The 20,691-nt window shown below is 43.2% G+C and overlaps 1 protein-coding gene across 2 annotated transcripts in view; it reads left to right on the top strand.

The window, feature by feature from the left end:
• TTC29 (tetratricopeptide repeat domain 29) overlaps window positions 1-20,691 on the top strand; it is a 1,778,411-nt gene that overhangs the window by 617,105 nt on the left and 1,140,615 nt on the right. The window lies entirely within an intron of this gene.

Below are 20,691 nucleotides of genomic sequence, written 5' to 3'. Positions count from 1 at the left end.
CAAAGGAACATCAGTGTTAGAATATAAAGAATAAATGTGGCAGAGTCAGCTCTCCTCCCCACATTAGACAGCACGTTAGCCTGTCCCCGTAGACAGGATGACACACTCTGACTCAGGTTCTCAAAACAAAGGCAGTTCAAAACTTGGATTGAGGCCCGCCTGGCCTTCCACGTTGAAGTATCTTTCCAGCTTTCAAAACACAGTTCAACAAAAGTTCACGCCGGTCTCCCTCAGTCAAGCTCTGACCTTTCAAACACCACACTTGCAGGGATTCCCTTCCCCAAGCTTAATTCACATCCTTTAGGGGTTCCCTTCCCCCAATTTATCACACTTCCATTCTCCCTCAGTCAGGCTCAAACCTTTTCCTGATGTCAAAGACTTTAGAATGGGCATGGCTTTAACTATAGAGCTCCACAGGACCACTTCGACTTTCCGTTCAGCTCACACTCTGTTATTCCCCCCAGTGTCTCTTGGTCTGGGTAGTTTCGATGTCATAAGCACAAAAGTTCAACGTTCCCCTTTGTACTCCCCGTGTCCCTTTTTCCCGGGGTTAATTTTGATCACATCGCTTTTTATAGTTCATTCCCTTTATCACTTTGTAACAAAAACATTTCAGCTTTCACAGACACTTTCGAGTGGGCTACTTCCTTTTGGCAGACCACTCCGCTACTCGGTATCGCTGGTTTCACAGCTAGTGGTAATTCATCAAAGGTCTCTCTTCATTCATGTCTCATCCACATGCGTGCAACCTTCAGTTGTGCGATATACTGTTACAACTTCAATCTTTCCTTAACGCACACCTGTCTTTCATGTCACTTGCCAATTCACTGGCCGTGTGCATTACTTTCTTGTCTTTGCAGTTTTGTATCTACAAGTCAAGGTTAATACCACAGGCTTGGCCTTGCCTCCCCAACTCTGCCGTTCATCGGGGAGGGTCGCTGGCGTCCGTGAAACACAATGCAGTCTTATTATTTAGGATATGGCCTTCTCCACTTGTCTTTCGCAGCCTTTTGGAGGCAACAACCTCCTGCAGGGAACTCCTGGGGTTCTCTAGCCTTTGCTCTTGTGCCTCGCTCTGCTTCAGTAGGTTTGCCTCTGCCCCAAAGATTCTGCTCTTGCTCGTGTTCCACCTTGCTGAGAGTGTGTCTCTATGGTTCCGCCTTTTATCTGTGTTAAGAGAGCTAATTGGTATCAGATGTATGCACTTAAAGTCAAGTGCCTGACTTTGCCTAATCCAAGTAGTGGAACATATCCAGTGAGATATGTAAGGGTTAGCCTCTTTACTCTGTCATCCTCTTCCTCAGACCAGTGTTTGTTTAGAAAGGGGGGGAGTTGGGACATTGAAGAATCCTATAAAATAGGATGGTTCATGTGTATGGGAAAGGGGGGAATACCGCGTCTCACCATTGGTCGCCTCACCCCAACCCCCGAAGACCCCTCACCCCGGTTATCCTCCCGCGCTACTCCACCCCCAGGAACTTGATCCAAAAGTGATTGGCCTTTCCTGCCCACGTGGATGAAAAGTCCCCAAGGACTAGCAGGTAAGACACCCTTTGGTTTCTCACAGAATCTATTAAATTATTTATGGATTTTGAGTATGAAATAAATAGTTGCCATTCGTGGGAATTGAATATTCATGAAGTTGTATTCATCTTCATTCAATAAGCCTTTATCACTCAATTTTTTGCTCATTGATCTCCATTACTGCATTAGAGTCGGAAGTGGATTGACAGCAAATTATTTTGTAGCAATGTTATTTAAGTGATGTTGTGCTTCTCCGATATAATATATTTTATTCATGATAACAATTTTTCCATCCTTATCCACTTCTTTAACTACATAATCATTTTTTTTCCAAAGCTTTCAATTCCATTCTCTTTTTTAGGGTGAGATTATCGTGGGATTTAGGTTTAATATTGATTATATCGATTTTTCTTAGGTCTTTCAGTAACTGCTTTGTTAAAAAGATCTGTTGCATTGTCTGCTGGTAGTGTTGGGACAAAAGTCGAGCGAGGTTTCAAGTTAGTTTCTTCTGTTAAATTCAAAAGTATATTTTGTTCTCTTGTGAACTTTTCCAAGGTGTATTCCTCTTCAACTCCTTCAATATTCATTAGATTAACTGTATTTTCTGAAAGTTCTACTGTCAAATTAGATGGAGTAGGTGTAGGTTTTTCCTGTAGGGACCTTTTTTTCTTTTTGTGCCACCTCAAAGAATTACTATAATTTGAGTTGTCTAAAAAATGTGTAGATGTCAAGGTTGGTTAAAAACCATCATATTGATTAGTGGGACTAATTGATCGTCCTTTAAGTGCTGACTTTAGGTCTTCACTCATCATTAAATCGGAAAGGTTAATAACCAGATCTAATTGTTGCGTCCCTTGTTTTTCTGTTGGCATCTTGTTAGCATCCCTGATGGGCCCGCACTTCGGTTTCTTGATGCCCCCCCTCTTCCCTCTTTTGTGTGCCTTATTGTGGTCGAGATACTTAGGCCTATAGTAGGGTTTCTTCTTGTATTGTGATTGTCTATCTGCATATAGTTCTGTTTGGTACTTATTTTGTACCTCCTCATTTCTTCTAAAAAAGGACAATCTGTGTCTGTCGTTGTCCTGTTTGAAATATCTTCTTGATCTGTGTCGCTGTTACTTGTAGATCCGATCTCAGAGGATGACAATGATAAGTTAACTGTTGGTTTTATAGCTGGTTTGCGGAAGGTTGACTTGCTAGAAGGCCTTAAGTCATGTTACTTTTGGAAGGTATATATTTTCTAATTCTTATAATCATTTTCTTCCCTGATACATTTCTTTTGTATTTTATATTTGAGTTCTGTGGTATGTCGCCAAGTAGTCATCAAGCATTTGGTAATTATAAAAAGTCAATTCTTGTAAGTTTAAGTTTTCTATCTGATCTTTTATGGATTTGATCTCCCTTAGTGCATTCATGTATCTTGTTTTACTTACTAGTCATCATCTCTTTGGAGGTATTTGTGAGCATTTTCTTCCTAGTCATTGCATGCTGTTATATCCTCTTCCTTAAATGTTGGGAAGATGCATATTCTAAGTCCTCTAGGTATTCGCCGCACTTCCAGATACATTTTGAGAATGTTTATTCCCCACCATTTGGACAGTTCTTTTTTTTATAGTGATTCCAACTCTTCAAAAAGTTTTCTTAATGATGCATGTAATTGATCCGTAGGTATTTTACTTCTCTGTACGTTGTGCCTCAAAAATAAGTCCTCTGCTTCTGCATCTCTGGATGGAAAGCTTGTTTCCATCTTGTTCCAATGTGTTTCAAGAAGATTCATGAACTGTAGAGATTAATGATTCAATGTGAGGGTTCAGATTAATCTGTCTTTGTTTGTTTGGCTGATCAGAGTTAACATAAAGTTCCAGAGATTTCACAAACGTGTGGCAACAGTATCTGATTGTTGATTTTATTATTTTGGGATGATGCTGGCTTGCCCCCAACATTGTGTCAGCCCAATTTCCAATGCAAGGTTAATGATTCATGGGGTTATATTGCTGCGCCTACTTGTGTTTTAAGTAGATTATTCCATTGGGGTAGTGGCATAGAATACAGTACTTCAAACTAGAGTGTGCAGTAGTGTTTGTGGATTTATTGTCTTAATACTTAGTCAATTCTCATCATTGTACCCTTGATACATCGAAAAAATAATAGCTCTTCAAATTTGCCATTTGATACGTGTAAGATCATAGGGGAGGGCTTGCTTTATCATTAATAGGGAAAGGGGATACTGTGCCCTCCCCATGGGTACCGCACTCCCAATCTCGGAGGACCCTCCACCGAGGTAATCCTCTCTCGCTTCTCAACCCCAAGGGTCTGGATCCAAGATCGATGGCCTTTCCCAGTTCACCTGAGAAGAGGATCTAGATGGTTTAGGATTGAGAATGCCCTTGGGTTTCTCACAATACCCACTACATAGGGCTGGGTCAGTTGTTTTCTTATGTGCCACTTTTAAACAGTCAGGGCCTTATGTTTCAACATCCATCCCAGTGACGTGTGGTGTCCTGTTTTCCTATTTACTCTTGGCTTTTTCTGATTTGCAATAAAAATGTATTTAAATGTGCCCGGCTCACATGATGATTTTCAAGAACATTAGCCTTGGATGATTTGATTGGAGATTTAGTTGGTTGCCAATGGTATTACGGTAAATCCCTCCAAAACTGATGTGGTCCTTTTAGGTCCTCCACATCTTCAAGAATATCAGCCTGGGGTTTGTTTGGCAATCAGATTAAGTGGGGGAGGTTGCTAAAGCCGGTTATTCCAGGCTGCTCCTACTTCATCGGACCCTCCCCTTTCTTGCTTGTGACAACCATTCTGTGGTTGCATGGGGCTTTAATTACCTCTACTTGCTTGACTATTGTGACCGCGTCATGGATATGGCCTTTTCAGGGGGCCTGCAGGTCCCCTACTCATCCTAGGGTAGGCAGCCTATCAGTGTACAGGTAGAGCTAGTCATATCCTACGGTTGTTGTGGGAGAATTGAAAAGGACCACAGTCCCTGGCTCCACAGAGTACTTGAAGAAGTGCAGGCCTATTGGTACGTTTTGCAATACCTATCAGCCTCTTTCCTGGACAGATGTCTTTTCCTTCTTTTTCAGAACACCCAAGGATCTGTGAACACCTACCCCTGCTAGAGTAGCTAGAGACCAGAACTGCCACTCCCAGAATGCATCTGGATGCAACGTGGAGGATTGAGTTGTGGTCAGTATTGGAATAGACTGGAAATGTCCCTTTCCAAAAGGAATGAGTCACTAAACACCCACCCTACCAATCACAGACTGAATCCTCCCAACTCAGGTTGGAATAAAAAAATCACCAAAACGGGTAGATAACCCCTGGAATAATTTGCATGAGCATGTGGCTGCCTGCACAAGAATGGAGATTGAAAAGGGGGTGGGCCATAAGCCTTCTTAAAAACTTCCATGGGAAGTCCCAACCCCAGGGGAATTGCTCAGCTTGTGATTGTCCAAGGGGAACAGCTGGCGTAAGGGGCCAATGCAAGCCAGGACCAACAACAGGGTGGGCTAGGCAAAAAAAAAGACAGCAGGTGCAGAGGAAGGTGACATGTTTGTTTCTGTTTGGGAGCAGAGGAGGTGGACCAAGAGACCTACAAGGATGGTTTAGCAGGTGGAGAAGGACTGTATGGAGACAGTTGGAGTGCTGTGAGAGTGAAGGTAAGGTCTGAGAGGGTGGTAAAAGGGATGTTGTTTGTGAGTGAGAGAGATTGATTGATATAAGGCTAGACAGAAGGCGGAACTTAAGAGTAGGTGTGTGGCAGGATGTGTGTGTGATATATTGGGAGACCACGCTTAACATGGGGAGTCCCCCCAATTAAGATGACCCACAGCATATCGATGATTTCTGTTCAGTTAGCCCTATCTATGACTCATATAGAGCCACGTAGATCCCTCCCCCTCGGCCAACAAAGAGTCAAGAACCAGGCCGGGGTACAGAAGAATATATTTTGTGAGAAACATGAAGGTTCTCTCACATCTATTCCCCAGGGATCTTCTGTTCAGGTGACCAGGGAAGGGCCATCGCTTTTGGATCCCGACCCCGGGGGTGGAGTCGCGAGGGAGGATCACTTGGGCGGAGGGTCCTTAGGGAATGGGTGAGAATGCCAGAGGGCGAGACCCGGTAGCCACCCTTTCCTGACAGTGACATAATTCACCCTCACTCAGCTTTTGTAGGATATTGTTGCCCTTATCCTATTTTCCCTGCTGAAGTGAAGTCCAGTACTGAGAAGATCAACCCAAGAGTAATGAAGTTTACCAATGGAGAGTACCATTATAGTACAGGTGCAAAAAATAGAGTCCTGAGATTTACAGACCTGAGGGTCAGGCATGTCCCAATAATGGGCCTGATTGGAGTCAGGCAAATGAGGAAAGTTGTGCGCACTTGAAACCCCTTAAAGGCGCACAGGTGTATAAAAGATGGAGCATTTCAAGTAAGAAGGGGAGAGACCGGGAAGCCGGTGTGAAGAGAGAAGACCAGCACAGCTCACAGGAAACCGTAGGAGAACGGGATGCCAAGAAGCTGGAGGAGGACACTCTGTGGCAGAGTGTCAATACTTGGCAAGGGAGCCATTTCTCCAAGGAGCCGGAGAATGAGAGAGAAAGCACCCATGGAGGTTGGCGGTCCCTTCGCCGTGGCTGAGAAGTGCTTGTTCCCCTAAAGAGAGTAGCACTTCAGGGGTATCTTAGTGGCAGGCGGTGAGACCCTGACCTCAAAGCAGTTGAGCGGAAAAACCAAAGAAGGAAATGCAGCAACCAGTGAGTTTGAAAGAGATGTGCTGAAACCTTGTGCGCATATGAAAGCAAAGGCAAGCAAAGGCATTACATTGTGCCGGAGTGCTCGCGTGCAGTCGCCACATTGTTAAAAGCCTCAGACTGAAGTAAACTAAAAAGGCTCAAAGTTTAGACAAGAAAGTAAGATAAACTAAGCTGCTGGGAACAAGAAGCTGACAGTGTGAATGTGCACCGGAGGAGAGCCAGCGAAGGGGGAGAAAAGTGCTGAGTAAGCAAACCTATATTAAACCAGAAAACTTACATTAACCAGCACAGTGAAGACTCAATAGAAAGCCAGATGAATATTGTAGAGGAAAAGAAAAATCTGAGAATTATCAAGAACGGACAGATTTCTATCTACGAGCCATTGTGAACTTGCGAGCCTGAAGGAACTGCAAAGGGGCAAGGACTACTGTTTGCGTGACTTGTATTGAGTGGGCCCTGCGGCCCGTTAACTGTGCCTAGACCAGAGAGGTCCCAGCCCATCCAGACGAAGGCTGTAGCTTGGGGAAGGAGACGCCTGAGCTCCTTTAAAACATGTGCTGTGTGCACCAGAACTTGAAGCTTTGGGAAGAGCCCTGAGTTCCCTTGGAACTTCTGATTATTGTGAACTAGAACTTGCAGTTTGTGGAAGAGCCCTGAGCTCCGTTAGAACATTATGTTGGGACTTAATGCTTGAAGCTTGGGGAGGGGGAGCCTAAGCATCTTGAGAACATTGCCCTTTGAAATTGTATCCTGTACTTGTGAAAGGGAGCTAGAGACTGGTCCAGACTTTTACTTGAACACTATTTTTTAGTTTGTATATCCCTGCACTACATTAAAGTATTAGATGTAAGGGCAAGCATAGGTTTCGACACAGGCAGACATTTGTGTTGGACTTTTGGACATCAAGGTTCCTTAGTTTCTTTATGTAGGGCAATCCCCACCATAGTAATAGGGCAAGTTAGGCGTTACACCCATCCTGATGTTTTAATAAAGGTTTTAGAAACTGTTACGTTTGTTGTCTGTGTCATCTCTTGATACCATGCCTGTCTAACAATATTTAACTAAATTATAGGTTCAATTAATATTTGCCTTAAATGGTTACATACGCCACATTCTCTGTGGGACAAAACGTAGCTTCAGTACAAAACATACCGTTTCCCTTTTGTTTCAATTACACGGAACACAGGGCAAATAAACAGGTCAAAACTCTTGTGCCACGAACCCCTTTGATGTCAAAATTAAATAATACCTTGTCACATTACTAAAGGATAAGCATTGGCATTTTTTGATAAGCTTTAAAACAAATGCACAGTTTTGGTTTTCAAAGCAAGTTCACATGCAGCACTTTGCAGATATTAGTTTCCCTGCATACTTAATAATGCTAGAGTTTTGAAATCACACATACTTTTGAGAATACTTTTGATTGATAGAACCCTTCTTCCTTCACCCTAAAGCAATACAAAATCTTTCCGCGGGTCACTTGCTCTCACTAGAGTGTGCATTTTTCAATGGATAATTACACCTGGTTTTACTTGGCAACTTGCTTCTCTACCCAGCACCAAAAACCCAGGCTTCAGTTATATTCAGCACCCCTCTGTTGAGGTCTGGGGAGGGGTGACCGTTAGGAATTTCGTTTTGGGACATGGATACCCCTTTTCTTTAGAGAAGTCGGGGGTTTGACAGGAAAAATAGATGCACATAAGTTTGGGAAATTCTCATGTGCACATATTCTTGTATTTTTCCATCAGAAAGTAATACCCATCATCACTTATGGAGCCGAAACGTGGCTACCACAAAACATCACTTACTGGGACAAACTAGAAGCACAGTTCTGGAAAAGAGTACTGAACCTTCCTAACTCAACTCCTACTGCTCTTCTCCGTTTTGAATTGGGTAACTTATCTATACACATACAAGCAGTTTGGAAGAGATGTTGCCTCTTTCGAAAGTGTGTTCTAGGCCTAGCTGAGAAAAATGTGCTAGCAGTTTTGGCAAACTACCTATTACGATCTGAACATGCCTTCCCGCTAAAATGGAGAGCGGCTGTGATAGCAGATATGAGTCATGCTAACCTTTCGCTCGATACCCTATTAAACAACCCTAACAAAGCAAAACTGAAATTGCACCAATGGGATTGGAATAACACTCCACAAAGATGTTTGCATTTGAAAGACTTTGATAGGGCTCTTTTTGGTCACAAAAAATTTCGTCAGGCTGACTACTTGTTAAAATGTCCTTCTCCCAATTTAAGAAACCAAATATTACGGTTCTGTTTGAATTTATGGCCGACTAACCAGATATTAGTAAGAAGAGGCCAAATTCAGGCGGAAAAGGTGGTTTTGTAAATTGCCAAACAGTAAAGAAACGCTAAGGCATTTATTAATTGACTGTGATGCATTAAGAACGCAGAGAGAAGTGGTCATTGACGTAAGAATAGCGACAATGCAATTTTTGGAAACAGTTTTACTTACCATGTGCTGAGAGAAATAAATAATCAATTACTATTGGAAAGTTAGAACTGTAGGAAGGTAAAACAGGACAAGATGTTTGAGAAAGATTTCCTCTATATATGTCCATAGAAGTTATTTTTCTTTTAAATATGTCTTCTCCTGTTTTTTTTTTTTATATGTGGCACAATGCAAGTAATGGATTATATTTTCTGTGACTTTTATGAGTCATATCTTGGAGAAAGATTGTATATGATTGTTTTTATTCCATATTTGTTGTGAAAGGTTAATTAATTAACCAACCAAAATAAAAGAAAAAAAAAAGGATGTATCAAATTACTTTAAATGACTATAACAACTTCCTGCTAGGAAAGAGGGCAGAGGTTTCGATCTCCCCCAAGCTCTGCCTGCATCAATCTATATGGGATGTAATTCAATTAATATTAAATAAAATATGCTAAGGGTCTACACAGTTTCCCCCTCCCCATCCACTGGTAAAGGAAAATATTAAGGCAAGCAGATCCCCCCCCCACACTCTGATGTTCATTGGATCTCTCTGTTTTTCGCACTCTGGGAAAGACACCAGCTTTTCAGGATCCTCTCTTAGAGAACCACAGAGATCTGGTCTGGGGCTTCAGTCAAAGATAGCCACCACCGTGTATCCCTCTGTTCCTGCTCTCCTTGCAAACATCCCAGCTTCTTTTGTCTTTCTCGATTACTGTCTTGCCAAGCAAAGATAATCCTGCTGCAATTGCTAGTACTTTCCAACCCAAGTAATGTCAAGCAGTTGTGTCAGGATACACCCAGATGGATTATAGGCAATATTGAGATCAGGAAGTGTTAACTTGTTAGTAATGAAATTTCATTTGACCTCTATTGTCCTCTGCTCTTCCACAGTCCAGTCCTTCTCTGCCGATAGGCTCTGAGAGTTCTGAAGTGGAACTGATGCAAAGAAGCCAGTCGAGGAGAAAAGGGCGGAGGACTGAAACTACTGTTTTTTGCTGTCTGTGCCAGCCGTGCTGGCCGGATAGCCGAGTACTGTTACAATGCAGTACGCCAGTCCGGGTTTAATATTAATCCAGAGTGCAACCGAATTCAGTATAAAAGAAGCAGGAACCGGGATCGGGACGTATCGGGGAGCTAAAGGATGAATAGACATGGATAGCCCTCCAGATACAGCAAGGTCAAGAACTGAGCGACACAGAGGAGGGGAAGAATGGTGGGGAAAGGAGGTAAGGAGAGATGGGTTTGTGGATTTCTGGCCCACTGGACTTACGGTGCAGCACCCACTACTACCCCCCCTCCGCTCCTGTATTAATTCAAACAAATCTAAACAGGAATTTAGCGAAATAAAGTAACATTCTTGGTATTGGGTGCCTTGGAAAGCCTTCTGCTGCATGTGAATAAGATTGGAAGTAAAAGTGAAAATCAATCCCTGCTTGGATCGGAAACAGCACCCCAAATTGAAGTGCTTTCACTCTCACTGCCTCTTCAATCCCCCCCTATCCGCCTATAATTTTAGCGTGAATAGTCCCAACCCAGGTATCGCTGATAGACTAGAGCTGAGACAGGTTGGTAAGGGTCGCTCGAGCAGGTCAATTTTTCCTGTAAAGTAAACCTTCAAGGGAGTCATTGAGAAATCTTCTGTCTAGAAGAGGGTCAGTGGTGGAGGTGCAATCAACGTGCAGTCAGCTAAGCTGTCCCTACAACAGAAGCTAAAAGGAAAAGAAAGATCTTCAATTAAAACAAAAGAATAAAAATAAAAAATAAGACAAAGGTGAAACTTCGTAGCACACTGACAAGGGACGACCTCAGAATCCCAGAATGGGACGGATCCTATTCAGAACCTTAGGAGGTCTTGGAGGACAAGAAGCCCCAAGATCAACAGTTCCCACAGGAAGACCGTTCTGCTGACCCCACTCAGGTAGCTGAAGAGGGCCAGATTCTACAAATCCATGCCCAAATTCATGCAAACATAAGCCCTCCACACATCCCGATTCCCGTCATGGCAGGGGTCACGGAGCACCGCCCAATAATACAATCTTGGAAGCAAGGACTGGAGTATAAAGTCACAACTAAGAAAATACAAAAGAAGATAAATGAACACTTCTGTAAAAGAAAATCCAAAAGTGTGGATGACCAAGACTTTATGCACATGGGTCGGACTCAGGCAGAGCAGGATGAAGCTTGCATGGAGAATCAGATGACCAATAAGGAGCCACCAGTTATTCTGGCCATACTAGAACGATCTGCGACAAAAGAGAACCCAGATTGCCAGGTGGGTAAAAGGGGGCCCAGTGTAACCCCTGAAGGAGAGTCACTGGAAGAAGATTGGTTCCCCAACAAACCTACTCCGAGCACAGAGCATTTCCGCCCAACAAGGAATGTTGTGCACAAATGAAGCCATAATTCCGGCATTGAACTATGTCCTTAACTCCTTGGTCTCCATCTTTGAACTGCTAGAGACCGAAGTCCAGGCGCAAGCAGGGATTCTTTTAGAACTCAGTAAGGAAACAGAAAGTTTGGACTCATCTTTGGTGGGTTGTAACAATATTATCAACTCCAGCCTTGTGCCCTGGATAAAGGATCTATGACTGGAGATAACCAAACAAGGACTAGATACATCAGCCATTCAACTTTTGTTGGCTTCAAGGAGAAAAGAGAAGGAGGTAAATAAAATACTCCTACAGGATCTGCTGACACAAATGAAAACTATGTGGCAAGCTCAGAGGGGAGAGGTTGGGGAAGATGGACCAAATCAGACAAATCACCCCTTTGATGATACCCCCCTATCAGAATCGACACTCAAGGAGTTCAGAAGATTGGCTAATGTAGCGGAGGGAACACTAGAAGAAAAATCTGGTCAGGAGGAACCATCAGTGGAGCTCCCCCCGAAATATTCGGACCAAACTCAGCAAACCATGCTGTAGACGGATCAGCAACGATCTAAGGGGAAGAAGGAAGAAAAAGAAGAGAGAAACAAGGAGGACAAGAAGAAATAGAGGATCCCTCCTTCCATTGAGGGAGAGGAAAAGTGTTGCCAAGATGACCCACTGGATAGCATTGAAATTAAAAGTATAAGTGACGGTCTCCAAACAGACTGTCAAGAGTGGGAAAAGGAGATCAAGAACACACGGCCCAGCACAAAGGAAAGCTAAGAGGCAAACCTGCCACAGATTGATGAGAGCAAGAAGAATCATCACAGCTCCTCATTGGCCCCACTGAATTATAACCGTCCGGTTGCCCCTATCCTCCTATTGAATAAACGCACTGCTGTGGCCACAAAATCAATCGATAACATGAAGGAGACGGAGATCCAAGGCAAGTCTGTGAAGATAGCACCAATCTTCCTGAAAACCCTAGCAACATTGCAGGGGAAAAATTCGATGATTGAGGAAGTCAAATTGGGACAAGGCAAGTGTTCCTCGCTCGATTTAAAATATAATGGAGGGGGAAAGTCAATGGAAGTCGATAAGGAGACACAAATATCGGTGGTTCCACAAGAACAAAAAAATTCAGCATGGGAAAGTAAGGCCAAAGAAGATGCTATGTCTTTATTCGCGATGCCAAAAGTCTGGCTCTCCATTTCGGACAAGAATAAGAAACACAAATCGCTGTGCAGAAGTGTAATTCTCTCCTACTTGAAGGAGATACCAAATCTCTATCTTCTTAGCTCTTGAGACATTGAATCTGTACGCTCTCCAAGCATCAATTCCCCATTTACAGTTGAGGTGGGTTTGACATTGAGGGAGGGCCTGGAAGCAATAGTGGGAGCGTCAACACAACTGCAGAGATGGGGTCTGTTGGTCTCACGCACATAGCCTACACCAAAATCCTTCACTGTGCCACAGGCACCAAAATGGCTCTCTGGAGCCAGTAGATCCTCTGGGGGAGGCATTAAATTGAGTCCAACCAAGTGGAACAGAGAAACAACGGGGACAACTCTCAAGACAAAGCTCTCTACATGTTACCGGAGATTTTGACAGAGGTATTGCAGAAATTGGGGGTAGGGACTCAGTCCCTTTAGGCAGAGGGGGATGTCTATAGTTAGTTGGAACACGCAGGCCCCAATACATTCACCTCCAGGGAAATGAAAGACCATCTATTCCGGAATATAGATATTCTATTATTACAAGAAACATGTTTGGTAAATCTAATCCTAATTGAAGGATATACTTTGTATTGTTTACCTGCCCTCCAAAAAGCCAAAGGCAGACCGTCAGGGGGCCTGCTGATGATGTTCAGAAATGCCACGATAGAAGATTCGATGGTGATCTTTGAAAATAAAATCGGCATTCAAGCGAGTAAGGTAATCATGAACAATTCAAAATCTTCCCTCAAGGTGTTTTTTTATAAATATCTATTGGAACCCCACCTGTTGCAGCCTCCAGGCTTTCCTGGATAGTCTATCGATATTGCTGGAAAGGATCAAAACCAGCAATGGGAGTGCTGAAGTAATATTAGCAGGGGATTTCAATGCCCAATGTGTAGCACTGGAAAAAAAAACTCTGGTAACCATAGATCCTGAATAATCTCAGGTATGGGAAAAGTTTGGGTGGAATTTTTAGCCGGATGGGGACCGATGATGGTAAATGGGAATCTGCCAGGGGACATTCCAGCAGCCCCAACCTAGCATCGAGGGATTTCTGCCTCCACAATAGATTACATTTTCATGACAGCAGACCTTTTTACATTCAATATTTCACTGTAGATCGAGCAAGGGGGTGGGAGCAATCACTCTAGATTGCCTTCTATGATATTACAACAGATTTGCGAGCCAAGCAGGGTCAAACCTATTCGCTAATGAATGGTAGGTTACGTCTGTGTAAATATAAAAAAGAGGGGGAAGCCCTAAATAAAAGACTCCTGGAGATTCCAGAGGCCATCCAGCAGGGTCTATGCAAGCCAGAGGAATTTGTGAAATATATTTGGCAGATCTGTCCACCAAGTGTTGGGGGGGGGTGGCGGAAGCAAACAAGTGCATCGACATTCATATGATGAGGTGACTAGACAGGAGAAAAAGCTTCTTAAACAGAAACTGAGACAATTGAAGAGAGCGGGTCTCAGTAGAGAGGATTATGGAAGGGAGTCCAAGAGAGCCTCACAAAGGTACATGCAGTGGTCAGTGGGCTGGAGGAAGATGGTGAGCCTATGCTGAAGCTAACGGGAAGCAATGACTCCGGAGAATTCTGGTTCCTAATTCGTTGGTTAGAGGGGAATCCAGACAAGGCATTGTGAAATTTGGTGCCAGAGAGGAGCTAGTTAGAGTTTATGTCAGCCAACTTCAAGAACCCTGTGACGATGGAGTGCACGCCGGATAAAACCACCCATTGTTGTCTTCCTCTGGGGAACAGTCTTTATTAGATCTGATTGCCAAATCCTCCGCCTCTAAAGCAGCAGGGCTAAATGGCCTAACTTATCAAGTGCTGAAAAAACAGCCTCAACTATGGGCCAAACTACTATCTTGGCTATTTGGAGAGATTCTGGAAAGACAACAATTCCCTGCATCATGGAAATCGGCGGTCATTATCCCGCTATTCAAGGGGGGTGACCGGCTGCAAGCTACAAACTATAGACCGATCGCCCTCCTCGATATCGAGAGTAAACTCTTCTTGAAGATCTTATTTGGGGAGCTAGAGGGCTGGGTGAAGGAAAAGAAAATACTCTCAAAACACCAAAATGGCTTTAGAGGAGGGCACCCGACAGCATTATATGGGCTGATCTTAAACATCTTAAGTGAAAAAACAAAGGTGAAAGGAGAACAACAGTTATATGGTGCCTGGGTCGATTTCTCAAAGGCCTTTGACCTTGTGAACAGAACTCGTCTATGGTCAAAACTAAGGAAATGGGGCATCCCAGAGGGGCTTTTGTCTATGTTGGTAGAACTCCATAAAGATACCACTATTAGAGTCCGGCTTGATGATGAAGGCCATCTGTCAGAATGGATCAAGGTAGAAAGAGGAGTACATCAGGGCTGCCTGGGAGGCCCTCTATTCTTTAACTTCTATCTCGCTGATATGGGAGAATCCTTAGAAGAATCGGCATTGGCTAGCCCTATAATCAATGGATGTAAGATCGGTTTATAGTGAATGTTTCGAAACAAAAGTTTTGAATCACTAAAGTCTCGAAATAAAAGTTTCAAAAACAAAAGCTTCCACGTGCTATTTTTAACATGCAAAAGTGCATTTGTATCGAAACTAATCCGTCGACAATAGACATGGACTGGTTTCAATAGAAATGCACTTTTACATGTTAAAAGTAGCATGTCGAAGCTTTTGTATTCGAAACTTTTTTGTAACTTTAAAACGTTACATGGAGCTGTCCAGTGCTGAAATTTCACCACTGGCCAGCCCCTTCTTACGTTTTAAAGTTTTTGTGTATATTGGGGGGATTGCCTCCCAACCCCCAAACCCCAACCCTTAACCCTAGCCCTAACCCCAACCCTAACCCCAATGTAACCCTTAAACTAACCCAAACCCCAGCCCTATCCCTATTTTAACACCTAAACTAACCCCAGCCCCAACCCTAAACCCAACCCTAACCCTAAGCCCTAACCCTAATGTAACCCCCCAATGTAACCCTTAAACTAATCCAAGCCCCAACCCTAACCCTATTTTAACACCTAAACTAACCCTAACCCCAGCCCTAAGCCCTAACCCTAATGTAACCCTTAAACTAACCCAAGCCCCAACCCTGCACTAATACTTACCTGCATTTAGATACCATATTCAAATTTTTTTCGGAAGGATGACTAATCGAAAAAATGACTATTAGAAATAATGTATTCTCAAAAATTGCATTAGAAAATTTTGCTTTCGAAAAAATGACGGGACACCTGTAAGATTCACTGGCTTGCCTATGCCGATGATGTAGTCCTGCTGGACAAAACCCCAGTAGGGCGGCAGTGTCTTTTGGACAAACTCAACATCTATGCAAAGGAAAATGAAATTGAGGATAGTTGTCTTCAAGCACCCACTCAGGAAGATTAACTACCTAGACTGGAAGCTAGGGGGCCAGAGCATCCTAAGAGTGGAAGATTTAACCTACCTGGGTTATAAGGTCTATGCCGCACCATCACAGGGGAAGGTCGAACAGGATGTGCAATTGGAAATCTCACAGCTAGTTCCCCAGATGAAAAAGATCTCAGCAAAATTCTGCAAATTTTCAATCATCCCATTGATTACATTTTATACATCTAAAGTGGTCCCAGTCATCCGTTATGGAGTAGAAACGAAAACATGTCTATGGAATGGAGGCTGGCAAAGGTTGGATGGGCTAGTCTGGAAGAGAGTATTGTCTCCCACTGGACCTTCCCATGTCCATGCTAAGATTCGAACTGGCCTATGCTCACTCAAATCCCAGGCAGATTGGAAATTAATCTCCCTCTTACATTCAATCATCACTGCTCAGAAGGACACCTTGTATTTTGACATTAAGGCCCACCTAAAAGCAAAAAAATCCAAAATACTATCTACTCTTGAAGAAAGGTCAATGGAGGGTCTGGAAAAATCAGGAACAGACCTGGAGACATTGATACATAACCCCCTAAAGGCAAAAAAGAACCTAGATGAAACAGACTGGATAACTACAATCGATAATATGCACTCCTACACTCCTGAAAACCTCTTCTTAAAAGCAGAAAAAAAACAAGGGGTTATAGCCCAATACCTTTTGAAATTCCCAGACTGGAGGATTAGGATGAACTTTCTCAGAATAATACTTAACATAGCACACACAGGAGAGATTCTATCAGTAAGGGGACAAGGGGAGAACTCCATCGTCCTATGTTACATCTGTAAAATACCCTCCAACCAAACTCTGAAACATCTATTGTTGGAGTGTGAGGGGACCTGTCTCATGAGACTTTCCTTCTTTGCAAGATTTGGAGTGGGTAGAGAGGATCCCATTGCTGATTTGTTTTGGGATAGATTGATCTCTGGGCACTCCAGCTCTCTGACAACAGCAGTGGAAAAGTCCCTGAGAAGTATGACACCGTGATGAGCAAGAAGTCGTCAAAGGTGTCTCCCTGAAAATTTTGCTTCCAGGAAAATGTCCTCCTCAGTGAAGCAGTAAATGAGAAGGATTTAGACCTCAAAGCTATATAGGCCATCTCTTTCCTGTTTCCCTCTCTCTTTTCTTTTTTTATGCGCTTTTTAGGAAATGCAAATTTTAAAATTTTGTTTATTCTGCTTTCCTGCTTCGTCTTAGCGCTGATTAGTTATGTTAAGTGATTAGAGAAGGAAGACTGCATTTTGATAGTGAATGGAACTGATGCAAACGATGGATCCACCCACCGAGTTACCATTTAAACTTTTCTGATTTTTCACCCGAAAAGTCACAACATGACAAAAATGAGCAATTTACGAATAAACATAATATCTATGCATTTATGTTCCCCTAATTATGGCGGTTTTATCAAAATGTCTCCAGTTTTGGCAGGATATTGCACATCCCAACTATGGTTTTTCGCCATTTACACACAATTAATAAAAGTAATTAATGTGACATTTTCTACCCAGATATATAATTTAATAAGCCACAAGCTGCCCAACATTTGGATTCAGAATATTTTCAGGGAAGCTAGTAACATATTTTCGAGCATAACTTAATGTTTGAAAATTCTAGAAGTATCACGGTTCAAAAGTTAATTGGCAAAATGTAATTCCTAATATAAACCTATGGCCACCTAGTTACATATATAGTTTTAAGTTTCATTTCTTGCCCGAGGCATTTGTCCCAGTCAGCTGCTCCAATTATGATGTTAATCTGCAAAAAACCAATCCTCCCAGTCAGGCTCTGTAAGAGAAATTCTTATCCTTCAGGCCACATGGCTCACCTGGACCTGTAAGGAAGACATGGTATCAAAGTAAGACAGACAAGGGACCACAGTTCAAGGATGTTTATTGAACTTTATCAAGGGTGTGAAAAAACTCCCATTTAAACCTAAATGTAAGATGGGAGCAAGCTATGACCATCAACTAATAACAATGCAGTCCTAGAGGAGTCTTCTCAAATAAAAAGGGCCTACGCTAAAAACCTATTGCCAATCCTTGCCGCTAAGTTATAAATAGTGTGAGGGTAATGTTCACAAAAAAGAAAGAAGTGTTAACAAAATGATAAGTCAGGATGTTCAGGACGTTGGCCTCCCTTCCCCACCTTTTTAGCACAGGACAAGGCCGTTCACTCGAGCATAGCACACTCTTGGGCTTCATCGGCACAAGGACACAGTTCCTTTTACCAACATAAGGGCCTTCTGTGCACACGTCTCTTACGTTCAAAGTCTCATGATTCAGAGGGCCTGATGTAGCAAAAACAACAAAAATGTTCCTTTCTAAATATTGAAGTTTGGCAATTCACTCTTCAACCTGGATCCCCTCTTCCAGGCTCAGATCTCCTTTTATACAATTAGTCTCCCTCAGCCGGGTTCAGACCCATTTCACTTCATAGGCTATCGAAGACTTTCAAATGTGCACGTGATTTAGCTTGACCCGCTGCAGGACCACTTCGATTTCACAGTTCATTAGTTCTCACATGCTCAGTTGGATACCAAACATAGACCTTTCGAGTGAGCACCTGCGTGGCGCCAGACCATTCTGTATCCAGGACCTATTTTGGTTTCATAAAGTTCAATCACATAAGAGTCATCTTTCCTCATACAATGTTGCTGCTTGCAACCTTGAGCTTAACACAGTCCGGTCTGCTATAAGTCTTTCTGACTCATTGGTGTTGCTTTGCTGTCAGAGGCAAGGACAGCACCACGGCGTCAATTTCTTCTCCCTGCCTTGGCTATCAATAGGAGAGGGCCCTGTGTACCTTCGACACACACTGCACGATTCTTCAGCTGCAATTCCCGGTCTTATGTTCCTTTTCCTTGAGGCCTCTTGAAAGTCGTGGTTCTTCCCCGACAAGGTCAAGGGTAGTTCTCTCCTTGCAGCCCTCCCTGGTCTCAACGCCCTCTCTGGTCTCCTCGGTTTAAACTGCCATCTCGGAATTGCTGCTTGCTTGTGCATTTTGCCTTGCTAAGAGTGTGCTTTTGTGCTCCACCTCTAATCTGTGTGGGGAAGTGTGATGGAAGTCTGGTGTGTGTAATTATCAGTAATTGCCTGATCCTTGTGTTGGGACTTGTCAAGTATACGGCTCTGTTGTTAGTCCATTGTTTCTCTCGATGAAATGTCAGTGCGAAAGTGTTTGTGTTGGGGAAGGGGCGGGGGTTGAGCTTCTAGGTATCCTACCTCCTAGGATGGGGAAAAGGTGTTACAGGGAAGGGGTGTCCCACTTCAACTCTCTAAAAACCCCTCATCCAGGTGATCCTCCCGCACTGGTCCACCCCCAGGAACTGGATCCAATAGCGATGGCCGTGTCCTGGCCACCTGGATGACAGATCCCCGGGGACTAGTGGGTGTTCAGGTTTCTCACATACCCTTCCCCCAATGCGATGTAGCAGCATCTGTTTCACAGGGGAACCGAGAGAGGAAATCTACATTCCCTTGGTCTTTACCTTTGCAGTGCTCCACACTGAAACAGTAGGGCTGCAGGTCTAAGAAACCATTGCTTTAAACATACCAAGAAACCAGCACATCCCTATCCACAGACGTAACCTACAATGGCTTCCTGGTAAGCCTAGAATCTCTTTGAAAACACTTGCCATGACTCATAACTGCCTGACCAACCAGGCCCCTATTTACCTAGCCAACCGACTCACACCTCCACTCGGCCCACGAGACTTGCCCAAGCCCATAGTCTATCCCTTCCTAGATTCAAGCTTCAAAAAGCTGGTGGCGGGAGCTTCGCGGTCCTGGCCTCTAAACTCTGGAATACCCTTCCTAATTCTATCAGAGCTGAGCCTTCCTTCCAAGCCTTTAAGAGCAAAACCAAACTGTGGCTTTCAGCACAAAACATATGAGATACTTGGCGCTATATCAGGGATATTGCCCCACTGACACTCACTTTTCCACTCTCCGATATACTTTACTTGTATATAACGCTTTTATTCTTCATTGTACATATCTCTTATATTTAGATAAGTTTATCTGCTTGTGAATTTCTTATATTATCATGCCTGCACTTTTTAGCGCAACCTTTGAAATATATTTTCTCGCCTGTACTTGCTTTATTGCACATTATATTGTACCTATACATTTCATACTGTAGCTCTACCCGCAGGCTGTCTGTAAACTGGTAAAGCAACTTATTTTTCCTGGATGTAATTTGCAATGTGTTTCCCAAGATATGCACCCAGATGCCTTTGGGCCCGGCGCACTGTATAAATAAACAAAATACAAAATACAAATACAAATGCATGACTCGAAGGTTGGAGTCTTTTCATTGGCTAATCCAAACTAGTGGAGAATGGTCCATGATGAGTGTGAACTTTCTTCCTTGGAGATATTATCTAAGGTGGATAATGGCCCACTTGATGGCAAAAGCCTCCAATTCCAGCACAGAGTAATTTTTTCACGTGGGAAAAGTTTGCGACTCGTAAACAAGATGGGATGCTCTAATCCGTCGCAGACTTGTGATAGGACTGCTCCTAACCCTATAAGAGAGGTGTCTGTTTGCAATACAAATTATTTTGAGAAATCTACTACCTTTAGGATTGGGGTCTGGCACAGGGTTTGTTTTAAGTCTGTAACATATATCATCCTTGTCAGTCTAATTAATTTTCTGGGGGTCGGCATTCTTTAATTTGTCTGTCAGTCTAACTGTCCTGTGAAAAATTTAGGATAAATCTACGGTAATAACCGATTAACCCTAGAAATGCTCTGAGATCTCTTTTAGTTTTAGGTGTAGGGGTGTCTAAGACGGCTTTCACTTTCTCGCATTGAGGTTGTACACTACCATTCCCTACAAAGAAGCTGGGGTATTTCATGGCGGACTGGGCCAGTCTGCATTTGGATGGATTGGCAGTTAGGCCGGCCTTTGTGAGGGCTCTTTAAATTGTAAAAAGATTG

Source organism: Ambystoma mexicanum, chromosome 6q, assembly GCF_040938575.1.
Source record: "Ambystoma mexicanum isolate Mex_15411 chromosome 6q, UKY_AmexF1_1, whole genome shotgun sequence".
NCBI lineage: Eukaryota > Metazoa > Chordata > Amphibia > Caudata > Ambystomatidae > Ambystoma > Ambystoma mexicanum.
Note: the sequence above shows the minus strand (reverse complement) of the source record. Positions and strands in the feature narration are given on the sequence as shown.